At 47.1% G+C, this 21,348-nt stretch overlaps 1 protein-coding gene and 1 long non-coding RNA gene across 3 annotated transcripts in view; one reads left to right on the forward strand and one right to left on the reverse strand.

Annotated features, from left to right (window-relative positions):
* Positions 1–21,348, reverse strand: part of NF2 (NF2, moesin-ezrin-radixin like (MERLIN) tumor suppressor) — a 635,344-nt gene that overhangs the window by 51,728 nt on the left and 562,268 nt on the right. The window lies entirely within an intron of this gene.
* Positions 6,881–8,677, forward strand: LOC146784066 (uncharacterized). The gene is made up of 4 exons (XR_014970885.1): positions 6,881–6,974; positions 7,224–7,349; positions 7,807–7,910; positions 8,579–8,677. It is a non-coding gene; the product is annotated as an uncharacterized LOC146784066 (long non-coding RNA).

Consider the following 21,348-nt stretch of genomic DNA (forward strand, 5'->3'; position numbering starts at 1 on the left):
TGGCTCTACCACCTCTAATAATTCAGCCAGGGCGCCGGCCTCCCATCGCCAGGGCGCCGGCCTCCGGTACCCCCAGCCCCGCTACCGCAACCGGCACTGCACACGAGAGGCATCTGTACAGCGCTCTCCCTGTAATGACAGACTTGCTCCCCTCCCCCATTCTTTGCCAAGCTGCAGGCATCCCCAGGGAGACCGCAGTGATTTCATTTTACGCCATATGTCCCCCGAATATAAACAAAGTTAGTGGACTTAAATCAATAAAACAGAGCCTGGGCACTTTGAGTGCAATCACAGAGATGAAAATCTAGAGGTGGCTTTGACATTTTTTGGGTTTCATAAATTGGAGAAAGGTGGAACTAACAGAACAGGTGGGATCTGATGCAGGACAAAAGGAGGTGGGAATGGGGAAGCTAGTGGGGACCGGGGGAGGGAGAAAGCGCGTCCCTCAAAGTGTACATGCAATCGTTTTGTCCCATTGAGCGTGACTGAAATGAAAAAGTGACTTACCTGTAATGCTGACTCGGTTTGCCCGAAGTCAGGCGGCATTCAATGCAAGGAAATATTTGAAAGATCCAATGTTTGAGATGGTAGTTACCACTATATTGATACCGCAACTTTTACTCCATAGGCTCTTTCCCTTGTCAATTTTGTGCACACAGAAGTGTGCATACTCAACACTTACCTGCTTGTGCGTGCACCCAACCAGTTCCCTTCTTTATTATAGACAATTTTTGGCCAGTGGGATCGAAACACGGCGCTGATAATGGGACTGAGCCTGTAGACTAAGAATAACATAATATTCATAAAGAAAAAAATGACTTACCTTTGGTAACGCTCTTTCTGGTAGAGACTATCTAGCGGCAGATTCCACACCTTTTAAGTATTCCCCAGGGATCAGACTGAATCTGGAAACTTTTCGGTAGTACATCTGGGAGCCGGTAGGTGGTGCCTTTCAGCTCCGAAAATGCTGTGCGGGGCACAATAAAGGCGGCACTCCTACACACCGATGTCATTTGCTTTTGACACTCTTCGCACTCAGACGCAGAGCCCCAAAAGCAATTGTTGTGACCAGAGCACAGATTCCCAGACTTGGGACCTTATTAATGGCTAGAGGTCAACCACAGAGCAGGCAGGAAGGGAAGATAATGAGGAATCTGCGACTAGATAGTGTTTCTACCAGAAAGAGCGTTACCAAAGGCAAGTAACTTGTTCTTCTGACACAGATTCTTAATCTTTTGAATAGATACCAAAGCAGTACCTATTTGAAGGTGGGTCCTGCAGAAACTAGCAGGCAAAATGCCTCTCTCAGCTAACCCGATATTCCAGGCAATAAAGCTTTCTTAAAATATAGAGGGTCGCCCACGTAACCACCTGGCAAATGTTCAGGACAGGGACTTTGCATGCCAACCCAGTGGTAGGAGCTTTGGCCCTGTAGAATGAACACGTAGTCCTTTCAGAGGCTGATGTTTATGCAGTGCATAGCAGATCATAATGCAGAGCACGATCCAGCAAGAGATGGTTCTCTACAGCACAGTCTTGCCGGTCTTCGCTCCAGAGAATCAGGCCAAGAGCTGATCATCCACTCAATGTTCTTTGGTAGTATCTATGTAGAAGTTCAGCGCTCTCCCAGGAGCCAAGCGATGAAGGCTCTCCTCCTTCTTAGAGGGGTGCAGCAAAGCACAGAACGCCCGCAGGGTGATCTTTTGGCCGACATGGGACTATTTCACAACTTTAGGCAAGAAGGATGCCCAGGTTCGCAGAGCCAGTTTGTCTGAGGAAGAAGGTAGTGTACAGCATGAGGAAAGAAAGAGCTTGAATATGACTCACAAGCCCCACTGATGTGATGACGAAAAGGAATACTGTCTTGAGGGTGAGGAGTGGCAAGCAACAGCTTTGAAGCCGCCCAAATGGAGTGCATATTAAACAAGCATTGGCATAGCAAATAGGTCTCGCCTTTGGGACCTTATAAGTGTTTAGCCATGCAACAGTTGCATAACTAAACACTTATAAGGTCCCAAAAGCGCGACCTATTGGCTATGCCATGCTTGTTTTAACTGCTGCAATCTATTGAAGCCTCACGGAGAACATCAAAGCGGCCGTGCGGCCGCGAAAGTGATCGCGATAGCGATCCAACATCAAAGCGGCCGTGTGGCCGCGAAAGTGAAAGTAATCACGGTAAAGCGCGACGCGCGCGCCCGCGCACATGCACTGTAGCTCTAGGCTGGACTGGTAGCACTTTTTGGAGCCCTCACAAAATGTCACGCCAGACCACCGCATGCGCTGGGTCAGGCGAGACCTAAAAAGGACCAGGTTCAGGTCAAAATGTGTCACGACAAAGGGACAGGAAGAAAACAAATCTTGTAAACCTTTTGTAAGACCTGTCATCTTTTGGTGTGGTTTCTCCAGAGTTTTGCTTTCTGACCTGTTTTGACTGTGTACTGAGTACTCGTTTTTGATGGCTTTATGACTGTGCACTTTTTCAATGCTGACCAGTGCATGCACTTTAGCACTGGTCTCTCCATGATTGGCATATTTGTTTACTGAAAAGTCCCTAGTCCAGTGCACTATATGTGCTCAGGACCTGTGCATTAAATGCTCCTAGTGGGCCTGCAGCACTGGGTTTGCCACCCACGAGTAGCCCTTTATAACAAGTCTCAGACCTGCCACTGCAGAGCCTGAGTGTGCAGTTTTAAACTACTATTCCCACCTTGCAAGTTCACCTTCTTGCCAGGCACAAACCTTCCCTTTCATTATATAAAAGTCACCCCCTATTGTAGGCCCTAGGTAGCTCCATTGACAGGGTGCAGTGCATTAAAAAGGTAGGACATGTACTTTTGAGTTTAACATGTCCTGGTAGTGAAAAACAGCTAAATTCGTTTTTCACTACAGCAAGGCCTATCTCTCCCATAGGTTAGCACTGTAGCTGCCTTGTAACATCTTACATGTGTATATTCCAATTGGGAAAAGGCAGGTTAAGTACATTTTGATGTCCCTGGACTCAATTTAAAAACACATTGTTTAGTGAAGTTGATTTTTAAGTTGCAGGTCTGAAAATGACACTTTTTGAAAGTTGGCTTTTTCTTACTTTAACCATCCTGTGCTTCTGCCAGTCTCAGGAAAACACGTCTGCATTGCGTGACAGCTGGGCTTTGTGCATTCCCTCTAGACCAGCGGTTTCTAACCTTTTCTATAGTGACACCTATTTTAGATCATTTAAAACATTCCTGGGGCACTGCCCAACATAAGGATTCTGAAAGGGTACACAACTTAAACAACATGAATCGAGTACCCCCAGTTGTGCTCCAGTGAGCATTACAACATTGTTACAACAAATATCCATATCACAAAAGGGGAGACGAGTGCAGGAAGAAACAAAAAGGAACCTAGAAAAGAAATAGAAAGGAATGAAGTAATAGTAATGAAGAAAGCAGAAAAATGGAAGAACGAAGGAAAGAAAGAAAAATAAGTAAAAATAAATGAAAAAGGGAATTAAAGGAAAGGAAGAAGCAGGAAGGGAAAGAAGTAAATGAAAAGAAAGTTGCAGGAAAAGAGAAATAAAAGGAAGAAGTAAAAACAGGAATAAGCAAAATGGACAGAATGAAAGCCAAAGAAGCAGAAAACAAAACAAATAATAATAAGTAAAGTAAGACAGAATGAGCAAGAAAAAAAGTTTTAAAAAAAGCTAGAAAGAAACAGAAACAAAGAATCAAGAGAAATGTAGATGAAAAAAAGGAGAAGAAAGAGCAAGAAAGGAAACAAAGAAAAAGAAAGGTAAGACAAACGGAAGAACAAGAAGACATAGAAAGACAGACAGTGAACAAAGTGGCAAAGTAAGAAAGAAAGTGAACCAAGATAGAAAAAAAAGTCTAGAAATCCAAGGAAAGGGGTTAAAGAAAGAAAGGAGAAAAATAAATAAGTAGAAAAATAAAGAAATATAAAAAGCATTTTCTGAAGAGGGTACTCTGCACTGTGAGCGTCCCAGACCCTGCAGAACGGGGTGCACATTGTTTCAAAGAGCTGCCTTTGGAAAAGGGCAGCTGCATATTTTTAAACCAGCTGACAGGCAATAAAGTGCAAGCTACTGAGTGAGAGGCAGAGAGCTACTGGTAGCTTGCAATCGACCTGCTGGAGACCCCTGCTCTAGACAGCCACACACAAAGGGAGCTGAGCTGTGCCCTGCATAGCCTGATGGCCCATCACCAGGTTGATGGGTCTTTCTGAGATAGAGGGAGGAACTGACACTTGCATCTGAATTGGGCTGTGCCTCTCCCACACAAGAGTTGCATAGCCCCCTGTAGTGTGTCTGGGCAGGGGATTGTGCACTACAAAGACCTTTCTTTGAAGTCTCCCAACTTCAAAGGCTAAAATGTGTATAAGTAGTGGATCTCTGACACAATATACTCAGAACACATCTGGAACTGAGGACATTTTACCAGGAAAAAGAGTTGTTGTGCTGCCAGGAGGGACAGTCACCTTGCTGCTTGCATTGCTGTGTTGGCCGGCTTCTTCTTGCCTGGGAAGGAGAGGACTGGACTTGACCCTGCATCTCTAAAGGTTCTCCAAGAGTTTGTTGGGCTTGCTTCCTGTTTCTGAAGTCTCACGGATATCAAATACTTCACCTGAATCTTGCTACCAGCACCTGGGCTCCTCTTCTGTGAGTTCTACTCTGCCAAGTTGGGCCAGATCCAGTTCTCAGCACTTAGAAGTGAGTGTTTGGTGCTGCAACCCAAGAAACCAACGCACTGAAACCGAATCATCGATCAGAACTGGTGCATTTCTCTGCGATATCTACAGATCGCCGCTGCCTGCACCGAAGTCATGGACACCGCCTGTGCGACGCAACAAACGACTTGCAATGCAGCCCGACTTTGTCAATGCAGCAAGTCTTGGGACACTGCATTGCCAAAGTCTGCGACGCACCATCCCCAATGCATTCCCTGCCCTTTGCATCTTCATACCAACGTATCGCCTACAACCCAGCGGTTCAGCATCAATACATCGGCCGGATGCACAGCACTCTTGACATTGACGCATCACTGACTTTGCCCGACTTCAGAAACTACGCATCCCCTCCTTTGCTCAACGCATCGTCCCTGAGCTTCGACAAATCTAAGGTACTGCCAGCGGGTCTGCGTGACTCCTGTATCCAGCTTGTGCTCCATCACAGTTGTACTGAACTTTTGGAAACTCAGTCAAAAAAAAAATATATATATATCCAGCAGAATGTATTTTTAGCTATCTGGTTATTGCACTGTGCGTTATCAATTTTAAAAGTGAGAGAAGGAAATCTGCATTGATTGCATTGTTTGTCGGTGGAGGAGGCAAAGGATATTTGAAATCTCCTCCCAATAGAGTGGAAGATCTGGCAGAAATGAAAAATATTATCTGCATTTGAATCCTAAAGTGTATTTAGTGTTGGGTAGTGTTATAGCAGAGTGCAACAAAGCACAGGTAGTAGTGCAGAAGAATATATAACAGCACTGAACGGACGCGGTGGCAAACATGCTACAATCATAATTCGGCCCACCAAGTCTGGTTCCCAGCAAAGAACATTATCTGTTTAAAATGCGCACATTTCTTGCTTAGCAATATCTCTCTATGTGGCTTATGAGACCTTTCCACTCTTCACTGTCTGTGATAAGTCTAATTTACACCACCATCTTGTTCAGATCCTTTCACACTACACTAGTAGGTATCCAGCGCACTATCTTGTCTTGCCATTGACATGTACCCTGTTTACTTGCCTTTCCGCTGCCACTCCGTTGCATGGTTCACAGATCCCAATAATATGAGTTAACTGCAGTTCCATGCTAGTCTCCTGTCACACCACAGTAGCACTTATAGTCTATATAAACCACCCTTATCAGCTTCCTGCACAGTAGATTTTCTGCCCTGCCAGTGTTGTGCCCTGCTTAGTGAAAACTTCCCCTGCGGTTCACGGACCTCTCAGTACATCGAAGATGTACCTTGCTTGACTCCCATCGCACTCTACTGTGCCCTTCTTTCTTGCACTTGCCTGCACACCAAACAACTTGACCTGCCAAAAGTATGAGAAGTCTTTTTTTCATGATATTTTCTGGCACCCCCTGTTAAGCTGTGCTGCTTACCAGTAACCTCATTAACATGATGTGCTTTTCAGGGAGCAAAGGGTAACATTCAATTTAAGTGCATTACTATGTTTGTGTGTGAATCTTTTCTATCAGTACTGACTGAGCTTCCCATGGTCACTCGCCTGCACCTCAAGATATCAATTATTCTTCATCAGCGAAAAGACGCCCTAGTAAAGAAATTTCTGACCGTCCATATTCACGGCTCCATAAAAAGAACAAAAGTTCTCCTTTTCGACGTAAAGTGCACTTCAACCACTGCAGCCACTGAGCGCAACCTTCTAAAAAGGCTCAGCTGTGCTCAGTCTTTGACTTGTGTCCAGTTTTTTTATAGAACCTGCCAGGAAATCAACATCTTACCATCTTCCGAGGCGATTACATTTGAGTGAGGATAGCCAAGCAGAGCTCAGAAAAGAACCAGTGATGTAGGACAAGAGACAACTACTGATTACATATGGGGAAGGTGCACCTGGTGCTTAAGGATTCATCAGTGTCTCGCCTATCCAGTTTGCACCCGAAACCACCGGGATTCCACCAGGTCATGTTTCACCTTACTAGTTTTTCCAACCTATGCATTAGGGTTCTGCCAGCTCATTTTTAGATTGTATCTAATTGGATTACAATGTAAACTTAATCCGTAATCTGCATTGTACCTGAAGATCGTATGTCGTTTACCCATAGAAAGATGGCGACTGTATGAGAATGAGTTTACATATAGGCCTTCTTCTATGTTTCTTTTCGTTGATGGCGCGTCATTACGTAGGATGCGTCTGTGATGTTGCACCCGGGAAGCCTTTAAAAACTTGCCGCGAATTGCGGGTAACATTTGCTTGTCAGTTATCATGCTGGCGTTTTGTACCTTTACAAGTAAGTGACCATAACCTGGAGGGTTAGGGTGCATTTGCTATGTTGCACTAGTGATGTTTTAAAATTTGCCGCGAACTGCGTATAACGTTTACTTGCCAATCCTTATGCTGCGTACTTTGTTTGTCTGAGCTAGTGGTTATAACTGGGATGTCCAGAAAAACGTGGACTTATGTCCAATGGGGATCTGGACATAATGGCCATGGATGGGCTACTACTTAAAAGTACTGTTCATTTGTTTTTTGTCTACAGATTGGGATTAAAATTACCATGAAACCTTGTACCCCAGTAATCTAGAAATCTCTAGGACACTATCTCTCAAGCTGCTATGATTCAGCTTGAATACGGAAGTTACCTCTGAAATTATATCTGTATCTGGTGAGACATCCTCCATTCTTTCCGTTTCACTTTTTTCCTTATTTTCAGTATTATCACCTTTTTTGATTCATTTAAAATAAGGGATTTATAAGAAATTTTAATTGAGGATTTATTTATATGAGTGGCATGAGATATGTGATGATTTAATGTTCATATATCACCTCTTTTGAATTATTTAAAATAAGGAATTTATAAGAAGTCTAATTGAGGATTTATTTATATGAGTGGCATGAGATATGTGATGATCTAATGCTCATATATGTTTTTGGTGTTTTTGCTTCTCTGACGGATGCCTGTTATGACAACACTTTCGGCATTTCGTGTTTCCGCTAAATGTGAATGTTCGCAGTTTAGTATCTTTTGATTCTTTTTTAAGAATGTTCTTCACTCTTGTATAGTCATGTGACAGATGTAATATAATCTGCATTTGTCCATCTTTTGTTGTTCGGATTATTAGACTTGGATACACATGTCTTGAACATTCTGCGACAAATGGACTTTTCACCTAAGGCTATTTTGCTTTTGCCCTTGCCAGATTAATCGTATCATTTTGATCTTTAGGTGAGATTATATACATAATTTTATTATTATGGAGTAGGTATTGATATTGATTTTATCCAAGTTTAGACATATGCATGGATATTGATCTTATATATCTCCCGATTTCTGGTGTTATTTTTTCTCCTTTTCTCTCTCTCTCTCTCTCTCCTTTTTCTCTCCTTTTTACTAAAAATATCTGTTCTGAAAAATATTTGTACCAAAACCTTTCAAAATTCTTGAAGGTTCATTTCAGTTTGCTCTGCCCTTTAAAGCTAGATATAACAAATTCTGCCTTCTTTTTGTTTGGATTGATGAATTTTTCAATCTTGAAACAATCATGTACAAACTTGATATATAAACAAAAGGGAAAACAAGTGGGGCAAGATAACTGAGGTTGTTTATTCAGGAATTCCTTTATTGGGTGTTCGCTTTTATACTAAAGTGTCTATATAAAAAACTTTTTATATTAACAAACTAAATATATGTAGTGTTTGTTTTGTAAATATGCTATATGTATTTTTGTATGTTTTGGTCTTGTTTTGGTCTTTATATATTTGATGCTGTTTACAATATTAATGTTTGTATTGGATCAATGTGTATTTATTGATTTATACATTTGTTTTTGTATTTGTTGTGTATTTCCGTTGGTTGTCGTACTACAATTGTGTCCTCTTATGTTATTCTCACAGCCCTGAAGAAGTTCCTTGGCAAAAGGGACGAAACGCGTTGGCTGTTTGCCGTCTTTGTTTACCCATCTGGAATAAACTTGAAATATTAATGGACAACAATTATGGTTCTGTATGACTCTTGTGTCGAGTGCACCTTCCTTTTGTTTATATAGCCCCCTGTAGTGTGTCTGGGCAGGATATTTGTAAGGGTTGCCAGTAGTTCCGCAGGAGCGTCAGGAACCTGATGAGAATACCCCAGCCTTCCCCAGCGGTCTTCCGACTCTATCAGACTCTAGAGATCCGGAAGACGCGCCGGGGGAAAACAGGGAAACAAAACAAGGGAAGGCGGGTTCGCACTTCAACTGGCTTAACTGACATCTGGGACTGAATAAAGGGATTTCACACGTCTATCACACTCTGTAAAATAAAGACTGTGTGAATACTATTACATATGAACAACCACCCAATAGAACTCAGCTATTGCTCTTACCTACCCCTTAGTGGTGACATCTAAAGTGGTGTAGTGAAGGCTTCAAGGAGTCTACTGTAATATCCTACGTAAAGGAGAATACAACGTTACATAGGAGTAATAACCACAACTGGTGTCCAATCTGATTTCTGTATATAAGGCTTACCCCCAGTAGTTCTGTCGAAGGACTATTGACTCCCCGGATTCTACCTTGCCTTGGGATCACTGTGGAGGTTATTTGTTCTACTATGACATATATCACAACCTGTCAACACACTTGCTGCCGGGTCTGCTGGGCGGGGTCCTCAGTGGGGCAAGGTCGTCTGCGCAGATGCTGATCCACTTCGTGAGGTTGTCGGCGGCCTGGCTGGGGTTCGCTGAGCTGGCAGGAGGGTGCTGTCTCAGGGATGCGGCGAGTTGGTCAGCCGTGATCTTGTTCCAGCTTCTTCGTGCAGCTTGTCGCTGGTGGTGGTGGGTCGTGGTCCTTCTGAAGCTGAAGTGGACGCAGCTGTGGTCCGTCCAGTGGATCCCGGTGGCGTGGCTGAAGGCGATATCTTTGCTGGATGAGAAGACGGCGTCGAGTGTGTGTCCGGAGGAATGGGTGGGGGTGTTCACCAGCTGCTTGAGCCCGAGGTTGGCGAGGTTGTCGAGCAGGGTGGTGGTGTTGCGGTCGTTGTTGTTCTCCAAGTGAAAGTTGAGGTCCCCGAGGAGGATGTAATTAGTGGAGGGGAGGGCGTGAGGGCTGATGAAGTCGGCGATGTCTTCGCTGAATTGTGTGCGTGGTCCCGGGGGTCTGTAGATGAGGGTGCCTCTGAGGGTGGTCTTAGGGTCGGTGTGGATCTGGAAGTGCAGGTGTTCAGCGGTTGTCAGAGTGTCGTCGGTGTTGGTCGTGATGCGGATGGTGTTCCTGTGGATGATGGCGATGCCTCCTCCAGTCTGGTTGACGCGGTCCCTCCTGATGATCTTGTAACCCTCCGGGATGGCGATGGCGGGCGCTGAGGAGGCGTTCATCCAAGTTTCCGTGAGGAAGGCGATGTCTGGGGATGCGGTGTCGAGGAGGTTCCAGAGTTGGATGGCGTGTCTGTGGACGGAGCGGGTGTTGAGTAGGATGCACTTCAGGTGGTTGCTGCTGGTGTCCGGCTTGGTGGGTGCGGGTGCAGTGCAGGTCCGGATGCAGGTGAACTTGCAGGAGTGGCAGCTGAAGGGTCCGTGGGTGCGTCTCGGGGTGGCTCGGTAGCAACCAGGGGTTCGTCCTGCGTTGAGTGTGTTGAGGGTGGCTGCGTCGTAAGTCCGGCGGTCCGGTCAGGCTCTGCGGGCCCCAGGGGTCCTGGCACAGGGCGCGGTCCAGGCGCGGACGGGCTTACCTTTGGCGCACCTTCGGCGCACAATCGGCGCGCCCGCTACGCGTCACCGCTGCGCGTGCGCACGGTCGCCATTTAAGGCGAAGTGGGAGGGAGGGAGGAGCTGGGAGGCGGGAGCGGGGAGGGTACAGAAAGAAAAGGGGCGTGGCCGCGAGCATGGCGGCAGGGAGCGGGGCGGGGGGGTACAGGGGCACAGGGAACACAACAATACGAAAATTCACAGGCTCAGGGGGCGAAAAACAATCAGAGAACACTGGGGGCACAAAAATAAAATGAAGTAAAATACAGTAGACACAGGGGAGAGTACAGCGTCACACAGCAGCAACAGGAGCAGAGTGTGATCCCGCTAGGGCAGCGGGGGGCGGGCTCGAGGCGGCAGGCTCAGCGAGGCTGAGTCAAGCAGCGGGAGGAGGGGCACACGCAGCAGCTGGTGGCCGTGCGGTGCGGGGGTGTCCTGGGAGCAGGTCACCCATGTAGTGCCTGCGCTATCTGTATTGCAGAAGGGGCCATAAAAGCATCTGCAGTCCCTTCTGTAATATCAAAGTGTGCTGGGGGCACACAAAGCGGGAGCACACACCCGTTTCACCCCCAGGGCACTTGTGTAATATGGCCCAAGATGTACTTCTTTAGTACTCAACAGAAACCAAAGAGGCTTTGCAGGATTTACCCATGGTGAAGTAGCTGATTTACTAAGGAAAAATTGCTTCAATGGAAAACGATAGGACATTTAAATTTGTGTCCAATACTACACAGCAAAAATAAAGCCATATATGGCTTTCTGGAAGATGGGTTTCTCACTGTTTAATTGTAAGTGCAGTTGTATCCCGAAAAGTTGAGACCAGACACTCAAGTTCAGCAATCTAGGGTATGAATGAAGAATTAAGCCATTCATTCGCAATACTAGATCCTCTTTAATGTACAGTCACCAGCTAGGGCTCTACAAGAAAGACCAAAGCTAGATATCAGGCTGCCGGGGAAATCAACTTGTCAGTGGAACTCTTGCATAACTTGCTGAAAACTTTGTGAATTAGAGTGAAACGTAGAAGCAGGGACACCCCTTGTCGCACCATAGAAGAAGCGCAGCTGTGACAGAACCAACGCATGCTCATCCAAGATGCATAACTGGGGCATTGTAAAGACGCCAGAGTTGCAAAGAGCGGTCTAAAACACCTCAGTTTTGGAAAGACAATTTGGTCATTTTTGAATGCAGAAGTTACTTGTGGGAAATCAAGTATAATCTGCTAATTCAGCCAACTTCCCGGTTGAGCTAGCCAGCTCCAGAAGTTGCAGAGACAAACATTTTCTGAATTATCCAAGAGTAAAGCGTGAAACCCAGAGAAAAACAAAAAACATAACTCGCTTCGTCCCAATGGCCAGTCGTCACATATGTAGACTGGCCACTAAAACTTGAGTCCCTAAAGCCTTTGAAACCTCAGCATGGTACTGTTCTTACTTTTACATTGTGAACCAGTTTTATGTGGGGCTACCATTATTTCTGAAGGTGGCAAGCCAAATCCACTCCTACCCAATACTGCACAGAAGAAATGAAGTATCGGGGTTAGAGTCAGTGTAGACTGATTTTCACCAGAAGGTGAAATAATCTTCAGGATGTTGCTGGCAAACGCTAGGCAGCCAAATGCCATAGTAAGGTTGCATGAGAATACGTGCTGTCCTTAAATGGGCAGTTAAGAGCTGGCATAAACTTGGTGAAGGCTTTGTGCTGAGCTTTTTTGAGAAAAACATTCAGTACAGATAGTGAATGCCTCTTACCACGACGCCTAAGAAATGATAAAATGGGGGTGGGCATTAAAGGGGAAGTACAGAGATAGTAGGTCAACCGGAGCTAGTGAGACTGATGAACTGGCTCCCACACAAAGAAAATTAAACATAAACCGGACCTTATTCTAGTGTTGAAAAAACCTTTAATGCTTCCAGTTCCACCAGATGCTATATTTCCTGAATCTTTCTGTTTAAGCCTGGGAGGCAGTAGAGGGAGGGGTGGAACGAAGGGTAGCAGAAGTGAGAAACCCCAAGTTCACCACTGGCAAACACAGGGACTTCTTTCAGTAAAGTATGTGCATTGAGATCTTTGCCCCACTGCCTGTCCTGTGTTGCTAGATTGGTTGTGAAGTTGGCACAATCAGCAACAAAGGTAGGCTTAGGAGCAAAGAAGAAACACTTACATCGACATTTTGAGAGCTTTCTTGTACAACCCTGTCAAAAGCAGCCTTTTCGTTTACCACGAGTGGTCCCTTGCTCACCTGTATTCAGCTGAATAAAAAGACAACTGGGTACTAACGAATGAGATGGATGTTACGGATATTGCTCGAGGTTTAGTGGGGACAGCTCCAGATGATTAAAAACGTCATCTTCAAAATCCATCTGTATCTCTCTACAGACTGATGCAGGTGTTTGGTGACAGCACCCAGCGACACGTATCTTGACCCATTTTTCACATAAAGTGGAGCTCAACATTTAGTAAGTCAGGTGAAAAGGAAAAAAGTAGGCAGCTACTTTTATCAGATGCCCCTTGCACTATTTTCCTATGCCGCATGATGTTCCACTGTATGTTTTGGCTACGTTGGAGGTCCAGCCCCCAATCAAAGGCACGCCCCCTAATAGGAACTCCTTGTAGAGCCTGACCCTGAGACAAAGGAGACCTTAAACTGGTCTCTTCAGCCCATAAATATTAAGGAAGTAGCCCTCGCTATATCTATACCCTAAGAGTTTTTGGGATGCAGACTAGCAATACCCAAAGGTAGTCATGAGCATTGCGATGATTTGAGGAGAATGCGGATTGCAGATGAAGGAGTGATTACAGCCATCTTTGGGTTAACTCTTTTAGCATAACCCATAGATGATCACCAGCATCACTATAGGTTAAACATATACTTAAAATGAAGGAGACAATAAGAGGTACTTGTCTAGCAATGTTGCTATTTAAAAAAGGCAAAACATATGTCTTAATAGGTATCGAATGCTACTGGGAGATTACAACCTTTATGTAATACTTTCAACATAAAGACATTTCCATGCAACTAAAATCATTAAAATAAATAAAATAAGATGCTGATAAATAGGTTTGGCTCTCTAGTTCAGTGTGACAAAGTTAGAATTGTATGTGGTGGGAATTGGGCAGGCCATTTATTGGCCAACAACCTGAAAAGCATGAAGTTCCGATCTTCCACATCCTCATCTAAAGGTAATTAGGGGAAAGTCCAAACTAGAAATGAAAGCATAGCACTGGTACTAAGGATTTCTATGAGAGCTTACACACACCAAGTGTAGTAACATAACAGGAGAAGATGAACACTTCCTTTGATTCAATGTGTCTACCTAGAGAAAGTGACCCTGACCAGGATTGGCTCACCAGCCTACTTCACCCAGCAGCATTTTAAGTGCAGTCAAGAGCCTACCTCAAGGCAAAAAGCTCTGGGCCCTGATGTGTTCAACACCTTCTAAAAGTTATTCAGTGAACCCACATTACTCGCTTGAATACATAGAAAAACCCCTTTGCAAATGGAGGGCTGGTCATAGGAAATGCTACTGAGGCGAATACTGGACTGTTACTGAAAGAGTACAAAGATCCCATTTAATGAGCGAGTTCTCAAAAGATGTCTTTAATAATACCAATTGCAAACTATATTCCAGCATTTTAGCTAAGAGACAGGTGCAGTAAACAAATTCGTTCTATCCCTACAAACTGGATTTATAAAATCGAAATTTGCCAAGTATAATACTATGCGCCTGGCTTTTTGAGTAGTCCCACTAAGTCCAGGGCGTGGCTAGATTCGACCTGCTCAGGGCCAGTATACCCTCCCGGGTGATAGCGCACTTTACAAATGTGCATAACATGCTGTAAGCTGCAACTCAACAAACTTCTCCCTCTGCGGTGATGACCCTCAACTCTGACAAACCATTTGATAATGTCTTGTGGAGGTTCCCTAGATCAACCCCTTCCTGAAACTATTTTAGCACAATCTCACATGAACATGGTCATGGCCCTTCATGAGCGTCATCAAGCAGTGATTAGCGTAAATGGACTGCTGTCTCTTTCCTTCATACTACCCAAGGAACACGACATGGATGCCACTCGGTCGCCTCTTCTTTTTATACTTTCGCTTGAGCTTCTTTTTTGTGTATTGTGAGATAACATAACTTTTGAAAGCATACACAGCGGAAAACAGTAATACAAATTTGCGTCACGGTCAGTGATGTTATATTGTTTCTTTCCAAGGTCCCATCATCGACTCCTGCTACCTTAAAGTGCCCGCATATCTGTCATACAGTCTGTGCACATAAGCTCAGCAAATTTAAATCGGAATGTATGCCTCTACGTATTCTTTATAATGAATTCATAATGGAATAATTCGGAATGAAATGGAACTTAGGGCCAATTACATACTTGGAAATAATATTCCACAGCTCCATGGAGGAATCATTGATCTTTTGAACGAGAATATCAGCATTTAGCTTCAGAGACATTACAGGTAAATTGTCTCCGCTCTACTAAAGTCGGTGGAAGGGGTGAAGTCAGTCAAATGATGCGGAAACCTATGACTTATCCCTAAAATGCCAGACTGGGGGCATGGTGGTATCACATTTAACACTGTGATAATCTTTCTCTGAAACATTGGTTGCAGGGGCGGACATCTTCGCCCCAGCTCTGGTCTGCTCTGGATGTGTACATGGAAAGAATTAAACCTCACTGACTGCAATAATATATAAGAACACAGGCGAAATGCGTACATTCTTAGCCACTGGTGAGTACCAGTTGCTTTTCTCCATCGTGCCTAAATTTGTGAATGTTTCTTCTAGGAATCTTTTTCTTTGCTCACTTTTTTGCTAACTTTCTTACCTTTTTCTATTTCTGCTGATTCCATTTCTCTAGAAGGTTATGTTTTGCTGGATAGTGTGATACTACATGGCACATCAGATTATACCAAGCTTGTTGTACGAGTTACTTACCTTCGGTAACAGTGTATCTGGTAGAGACGATTCTAGCCGCAGATTCCTTCACGTAGAATTATCCCCAGGCGTGAGACTGGATCCGGAAACTTTTTTGCCACAGCATCCCTGCGTGCCGGGGCGACATCACGCGACTCCGCACAGGCGTCGTCCGCATACGTGACGTCAGTGAGGTCACATAAGACCCAGCGCGCCTACGTCAGTTTTCTTCGGGGAACTTTTCCGCACCACAATGTGGAACCACCAGATAAACAACTGTGGAAGCATGGGAACAGTGTGCGAAGAGCAGAAAAATTGGAAAGAAACTGTGACTAATAACACCAACAGAGTAGTGCCAACACCGCAGAACCCAAGGGCAGGGAAAGAAGAAGAACAAGCAGAAACCTGCGCAGTCACCCTGCCAGCACATAAACAACCTCCCATCCCTGTGCCCCGGAGGCAAAGAACATGCGTAAAAGTCATGGCACACGTAGGAAACCCACCCCCCCCATCCTGAGCTAGGAATGGGACCAGTCCCAAGACAGACCGGGACAACTAACCTCCAAGTCACCCCAACCTAGAGGGCAACCACCCACAAGAGCAAGACAAGGCCAGATGACCCTTAATCAGAGGATAGCAATGGAAGGAAGGGAGGGGAGGGAGGACAGGGATAGAAAGCAATCCCCCCCAAACCTGGAGTAGCCAGAGCAGCAGGGCAACGGAGCACCGGAATCCCATCCTCCAAAGGACCAAAGGAGGAATGAACCGCCCCCAGACGGAGCCACCCGTCAAGGACAAGGAAGGCACTCACAGGAGACACAGCCCCCCACCGTGAGTCGAGTACCGAAGACCAACCCATCGGTCCTCGCAGAATAGGGGAGGACGGGCGGGCCGTGAAGGAATCTGCGGCTAGAATCAGATACATTGTTACCGAAGGTAAGTAACTCGTACATCTGATAGAGACTACTACCTGCAGATTCCTTCACGTAGAATAGATACCCTAGCCATACCCCCTGGGACGGAGGGTCTGCGAAAGGACCCCACCAGCCAATGCAGAACAGAGGACCCCACAGGGGACCAGATCTATGGACCAGGTAGAACCTCGCCCCTGCCAGGCCAAGGAACCCCCCACAATCAGAACCCCACCGACCCCAAGGGTATGTAGGAGGGAAAGAAGGCTGAAGGGGCTCGTACACTCACAGCAGAGGAACCAAGGCCAAGGACGAAGAGGCCGAAGCACCCCACTCCCCCACAAGGCAACATAGCTTCCGCCCAATGCCAAAACAGGAAAAGCGGAAGAAGAAGCCTAGCGGGCCCAAGGAAACGAGGGAAAAGAAGGCCAACCCACTCCAGATGGAGAGCAGCCTGCCAGCCAGAACAGCGCCGGCAGTCAAAGCCGCAAGAAGAACAGCCTGAGGCCCCAGGAAGGCCGAGCAGGCGATGCCTGACAAGGGAGAACACAGGATCATTCCAGACCTCAGGACAGGAGCAGGGAGAGGAGGAGATGCCCGGGCACACCACTACGAGTGGCCATGCACAGGACCTCAGGAAGCAATAGCAATCTACCTAAACGTCATAGAGAACAGGCACCCGAAGGCGACCAGAACCCTCTAGCAGAGCGCAAGCTATATGACAGCTACCACTACCCCACATAGGGTACGTTAAGTCCCAAGATATGGGAACCCTCTTTGGAAGAACTTCCGCAGCAGAGGAAAAACAAAAGAACCACGGGGAAAAAAACACCCCCCGCTGAAGGCGTGATAAGCAGCCCAAGCAAAGCAGAAGGCCCAATCTCAGCCGGCATGGCGCCGGAGAGCGACTGAGGAAGCCATGGCCCGGCCCGCCCCAGCACCTCTGAGATGTCCAGAGCGGAACGGAGAATAAACGCCGCAACCTCCCGGCCATCCAATGCATGATGCCGTAAGTCCACCTGACCAGACTCCGGGGACGCTGCAGATCCCAGAGACTCTGCAGAGTCCCACAAACAGGAGGAGGCCCTAGCCAGCACACACAAGGTGTTAAGGGCCCGTTGGTCGAGGCGAACATGTTGCGCCCCCAAGAGTCCAGCCAGCGGGCCTCTCGGGACGGCAGAGTCAACAGTGGCGGCAGGGAGGGAAAAGCAGTCCGCAAAAGGGGGCTGGCGGCTGAGGGGTGAAGGGAAAGACACGCCGCGTCACGCGGCGCTGGGAGGTGCCGGTGCAGAAGATGCTGAGGCACCGGGTCCCCTGAGGCAGGACGCCTCCAAGCCCCCGTCAAGGAAGAAAGGAGCGAACCTTCAAAGGGAAGTAAGACTTCCCTCCCACCAGAGCCCTGGTGGAGGACCTCCAATAGATGATCCGCCAGAAGGTGAGCCACTGGGTCACCCTTTCGCAGGATGCCCACAGTCGTGGACACCGAGTGAGCAAAGGCCGCACCCGCCTCCGTAGGGCCCCGCGGTGGAGAAAGCAGCTCCTCCGTGGGCGACGGCTGCAAACTAAGGCGGCCGTCCCCGAGGCCAAGTGGAACGGGCAAGGGCCAGACCTGGAAGTCAGAAGGAGCCGAAGAATGAGGGACCTGCCGCTCTTCCGATGAACACCTCTACCTCAGGAAGGGCCGGGAGCCGCCCTTCGATGCCGGTGAGAAAGACACCACACGGCGACCAGTCTCCGGGGAGGACGACACCAATATACAGCCTGCCTCCGGAGAAGAACGAGCGTCTGAAGACGAATCCGCGGTATGACTCCCGCGCGGAGCCGTAGAGTCCGCTGCTTGAGGTAGGACGTCGGCACCATCCGGCATCACCGGACCAGGTACCTCCAAGTCACCCCGCACCAGAGACCAGAGTAGAGCTGGAGCCGCTCCGGCTCCAGGGCGGCGCCGGAATGACGCCGACCCGACCCCTGCCGAGGCAGCCCCCTGCGTGGGGGCACGAAGCCCTCCGCCAGCCGCGGCCCAGAATGAGGCGAAGATCGCTCTGCAACCCATGTGGCGGCGCCAGGGACGATTCAACCTCCGACTCGCCCTCCAACGAGGCAGCCGCCAGTGGGAAGGGACGAGAGGGGCCCGGAGAGGGACGAGGGGTCCTCCCTCGACCCGGAGCAGGACAAGGAGGGTCCACCAACCCCTGTGACTCCGCACGGTCCAGCTGCTGCCAGCGGCATCACCTCGGCATTAGACAGGACCACCTTGTCAAAGGACCGAGAGGGGCTCGGGGATGCGACCCAAGCCCCGGCGACCTCCCGCGACACCACAGGGACCCCCGCGGGAGTTTGCGGCGAGGCAGTGACGCTGTGGCCTGAAGGGGGTGCCCCAGAGGAGGCGCACCCCAACAGCACCACATCCTCCAAGCCTGGATCCGAACCAGTCGGCGCCGGAGCCACCGGCGGCGCCGCAGAGTGCCCTCGCAGGGTGAGGGATCCGCCGACACCCGAGGAGGGGACGGAGGAGGAGGCGACGCCAGCAGGGCCTGCAAAGCTGCCGCGTATGTCTCCATTTGGACTCTCGACGCCCCAACACCGGGAAACGGTGGATAGGACAACACGCGGGCCGCATCACCCACGGAGAGTCCACGCCCCCGGTAGGCCGGAAACCAGCCCCAGGGGACAAACTTCGACACCTACCCACCGGGGAGCGACGCTCACGTAACATCGGAGAAGGGCGAAGACGACGACCACGGCCGTATCTGAAGCCGTCTGCTGAAGCAGACTGAGGGGAGGACGTCGACCTGGAGAGACGCGACTTCGGCTTCAACTGTTGGCACGCCGCACAATCTGTGGTGCCGTGACCCTCCCCCAAACACCACATACAAATGAGGTGAGGGTCCGTCGCCGACATAAGACGCCCACAAAACGGGCAAGTTTTAAAGCCTGAAGGCATTCGCACACTGTTCCGTTCCAAAAGGAAATGGAAGAAAAAGGGGCCCTAAACAGGCCCGTAGCAAGGATCTGATACGCGTTGCACGCGGAAAAGGAAAAAACTGACGTAGGCGCGTCAGGGCGGGTCTTATGTGAACTAGCTGATGTCACGTACGCGGACGACGCCTGGGCAGAGTCGCGTGATGTCGCCCCGCCCCCAGCGTGCAGGGAAGCTGTGGCAAAAAAGTTTCTGGATCCAGTCTCGCGCCTGGGGATAATTCTACGTGAAGGAATCTGCGGCTAGTAGTCTCTATCAGATGTAGACCTCACAATATGAGCTCGGTATACACTTATGAGTACAATGCTTCACAGTGAAATATTCTAATGCTTACGATATAATGTGAATCAAAAATGTCTTTTGGTTTTGAAAACTTTAATGAAATGATTGAAAACAAAAATATATACTAAAAAAGGACGATAAAAGCCACCCACATAAAACAGTCGGGTCAGACCACCGGAACAGTTTCACCACTTAACCACCCCTTATGTAGCATTAACTTTGTGTATTGGCATGTAGCAACATGTGCCTGCAAAGCATGCCGGGTGTAGGACAGGTCTGTTCTGCCTTGCAGCACCCGCTTTTTGTCAGAAGAGAGTTAACCTACCTCAGTCTACAAGGCTGGGATTTTGGAATTCCACAATGTAGTTGGACTACTGCCAGTGGTAAATGTTTGCCAACAAATGCAGTTCCTCCAATCCAGAGCTTTGAAGCACTACACAGTAACCAGACCTACGGCGACTCTGCTTGGGTGTTATTTGGAGAACCTTTGGGCCACTGGAGTTCAAATGTCTTTTGACACTACTGGAAGTTCATAATATACTGATAGCAGATGCATGGTTATTTTAGAGACTCCATAAAAACCTGTCCTCAATAACTGAGATATATGTGTTGTTTTTTAAGGTTTCATTGAGTTCTGAATCAAATGACAATTTACATTTTACATTAGTGTGTTGCAAAATCAGTGTCAGTGTAAAAGGTAGAATGAGTTATCAGATCCACTCCCTCGTAACCCACAGGTTACATTATTCCCGTTTCATAAGGTTGAGGATCACAAGCATTACGTTAGTTAACTAAGGTTAACAAACGGCTCTGTAATCGGATAAGTGAGTTTATGTCAGTCAAGATCAAAATTTATTTGGGACTATTCACAGCCGGCAAACAAAGACTACGAGCCAGAGCGCACTGGCTCCCCAAGGAGAGTCCTGGAACCCGTAACTTTGGAAGCCACACCACAAAACGTGAAACCACCAAAAGCCAACCGAAGAAGAGAGTAAAAAAGCCAGAGTTCATCAGCTCCTGAGTGCCAGTACTGGATCCCACAGCTATTTTAGATTGGGCGCTCGATGAGTTAAGTTACCCAAAAGTAAATGGAAGCCCACAAGATGCCCAGATTGTGTATTGATATAGGAGAGGATTTAAGTTAGGTCCAACCAGTTCCCCATTCTGAGGAGACCCCAAAATAGGAATATGGTCTAAGCTGTGTCAACATTTCACCAAGGGGAGAATAATCAGGATATGAAACTTAGTAACTCTGGAAAAGACCTACCAGAGACAAGACAATTTAATCTCGCCTTCTTTCAGTTTCTCACTGCCCATCCCCTTACAGACCAAACGTGTACTAATTGCAAAACAGGTTTTACACAGCTTGTAAATTGTGAACTGGTATATGTAGCATGTGTGTATGTCCCCTAGTGACCACATTTCTTTATGGTTTCCAATACTCTGATTATTCTTGAGTAAAGATATACGAGATTGGCGAAGGGGCACACATGTTGCATTGCACAAATTGAATGCTACTGTTTTCTTTGTCCTGTATTTATTGTTGTAAATTTAGATTTGTTTTGTGTACGGTAAGGTCAATAGAATATTGATGTTAAAAATGTATAATACACAATGATAAACCTGTTGCTGGTCACTAGATTTTTTTCCTCCTGGTCTTATTGAATACATATGTAAAAATCCTTCGGTGAGGTATTCTTTCCTTTGTTATGCTTTCCTCTGTTACATCTGTAGTTGAAATGGCATAGTGATTACGAACAGATTGGGAAATTATAACTTCTCGTTTTTTGATAAGGATTGCTTACTATTTGTTTGAATTTTTTGTGTCTCCTGAATGCTAA

Source organism: Triturus cristatus, chromosome 11 (assembly GCF_964204655.1).
Source record: "Triturus cristatus chromosome 11, aTriCri1.1, whole genome shotgun sequence".
NCBI lineage: Eukaryota > Metazoa > Chordata > Amphibia > Caudata > Salamandridae > Triturus > Triturus cristatus.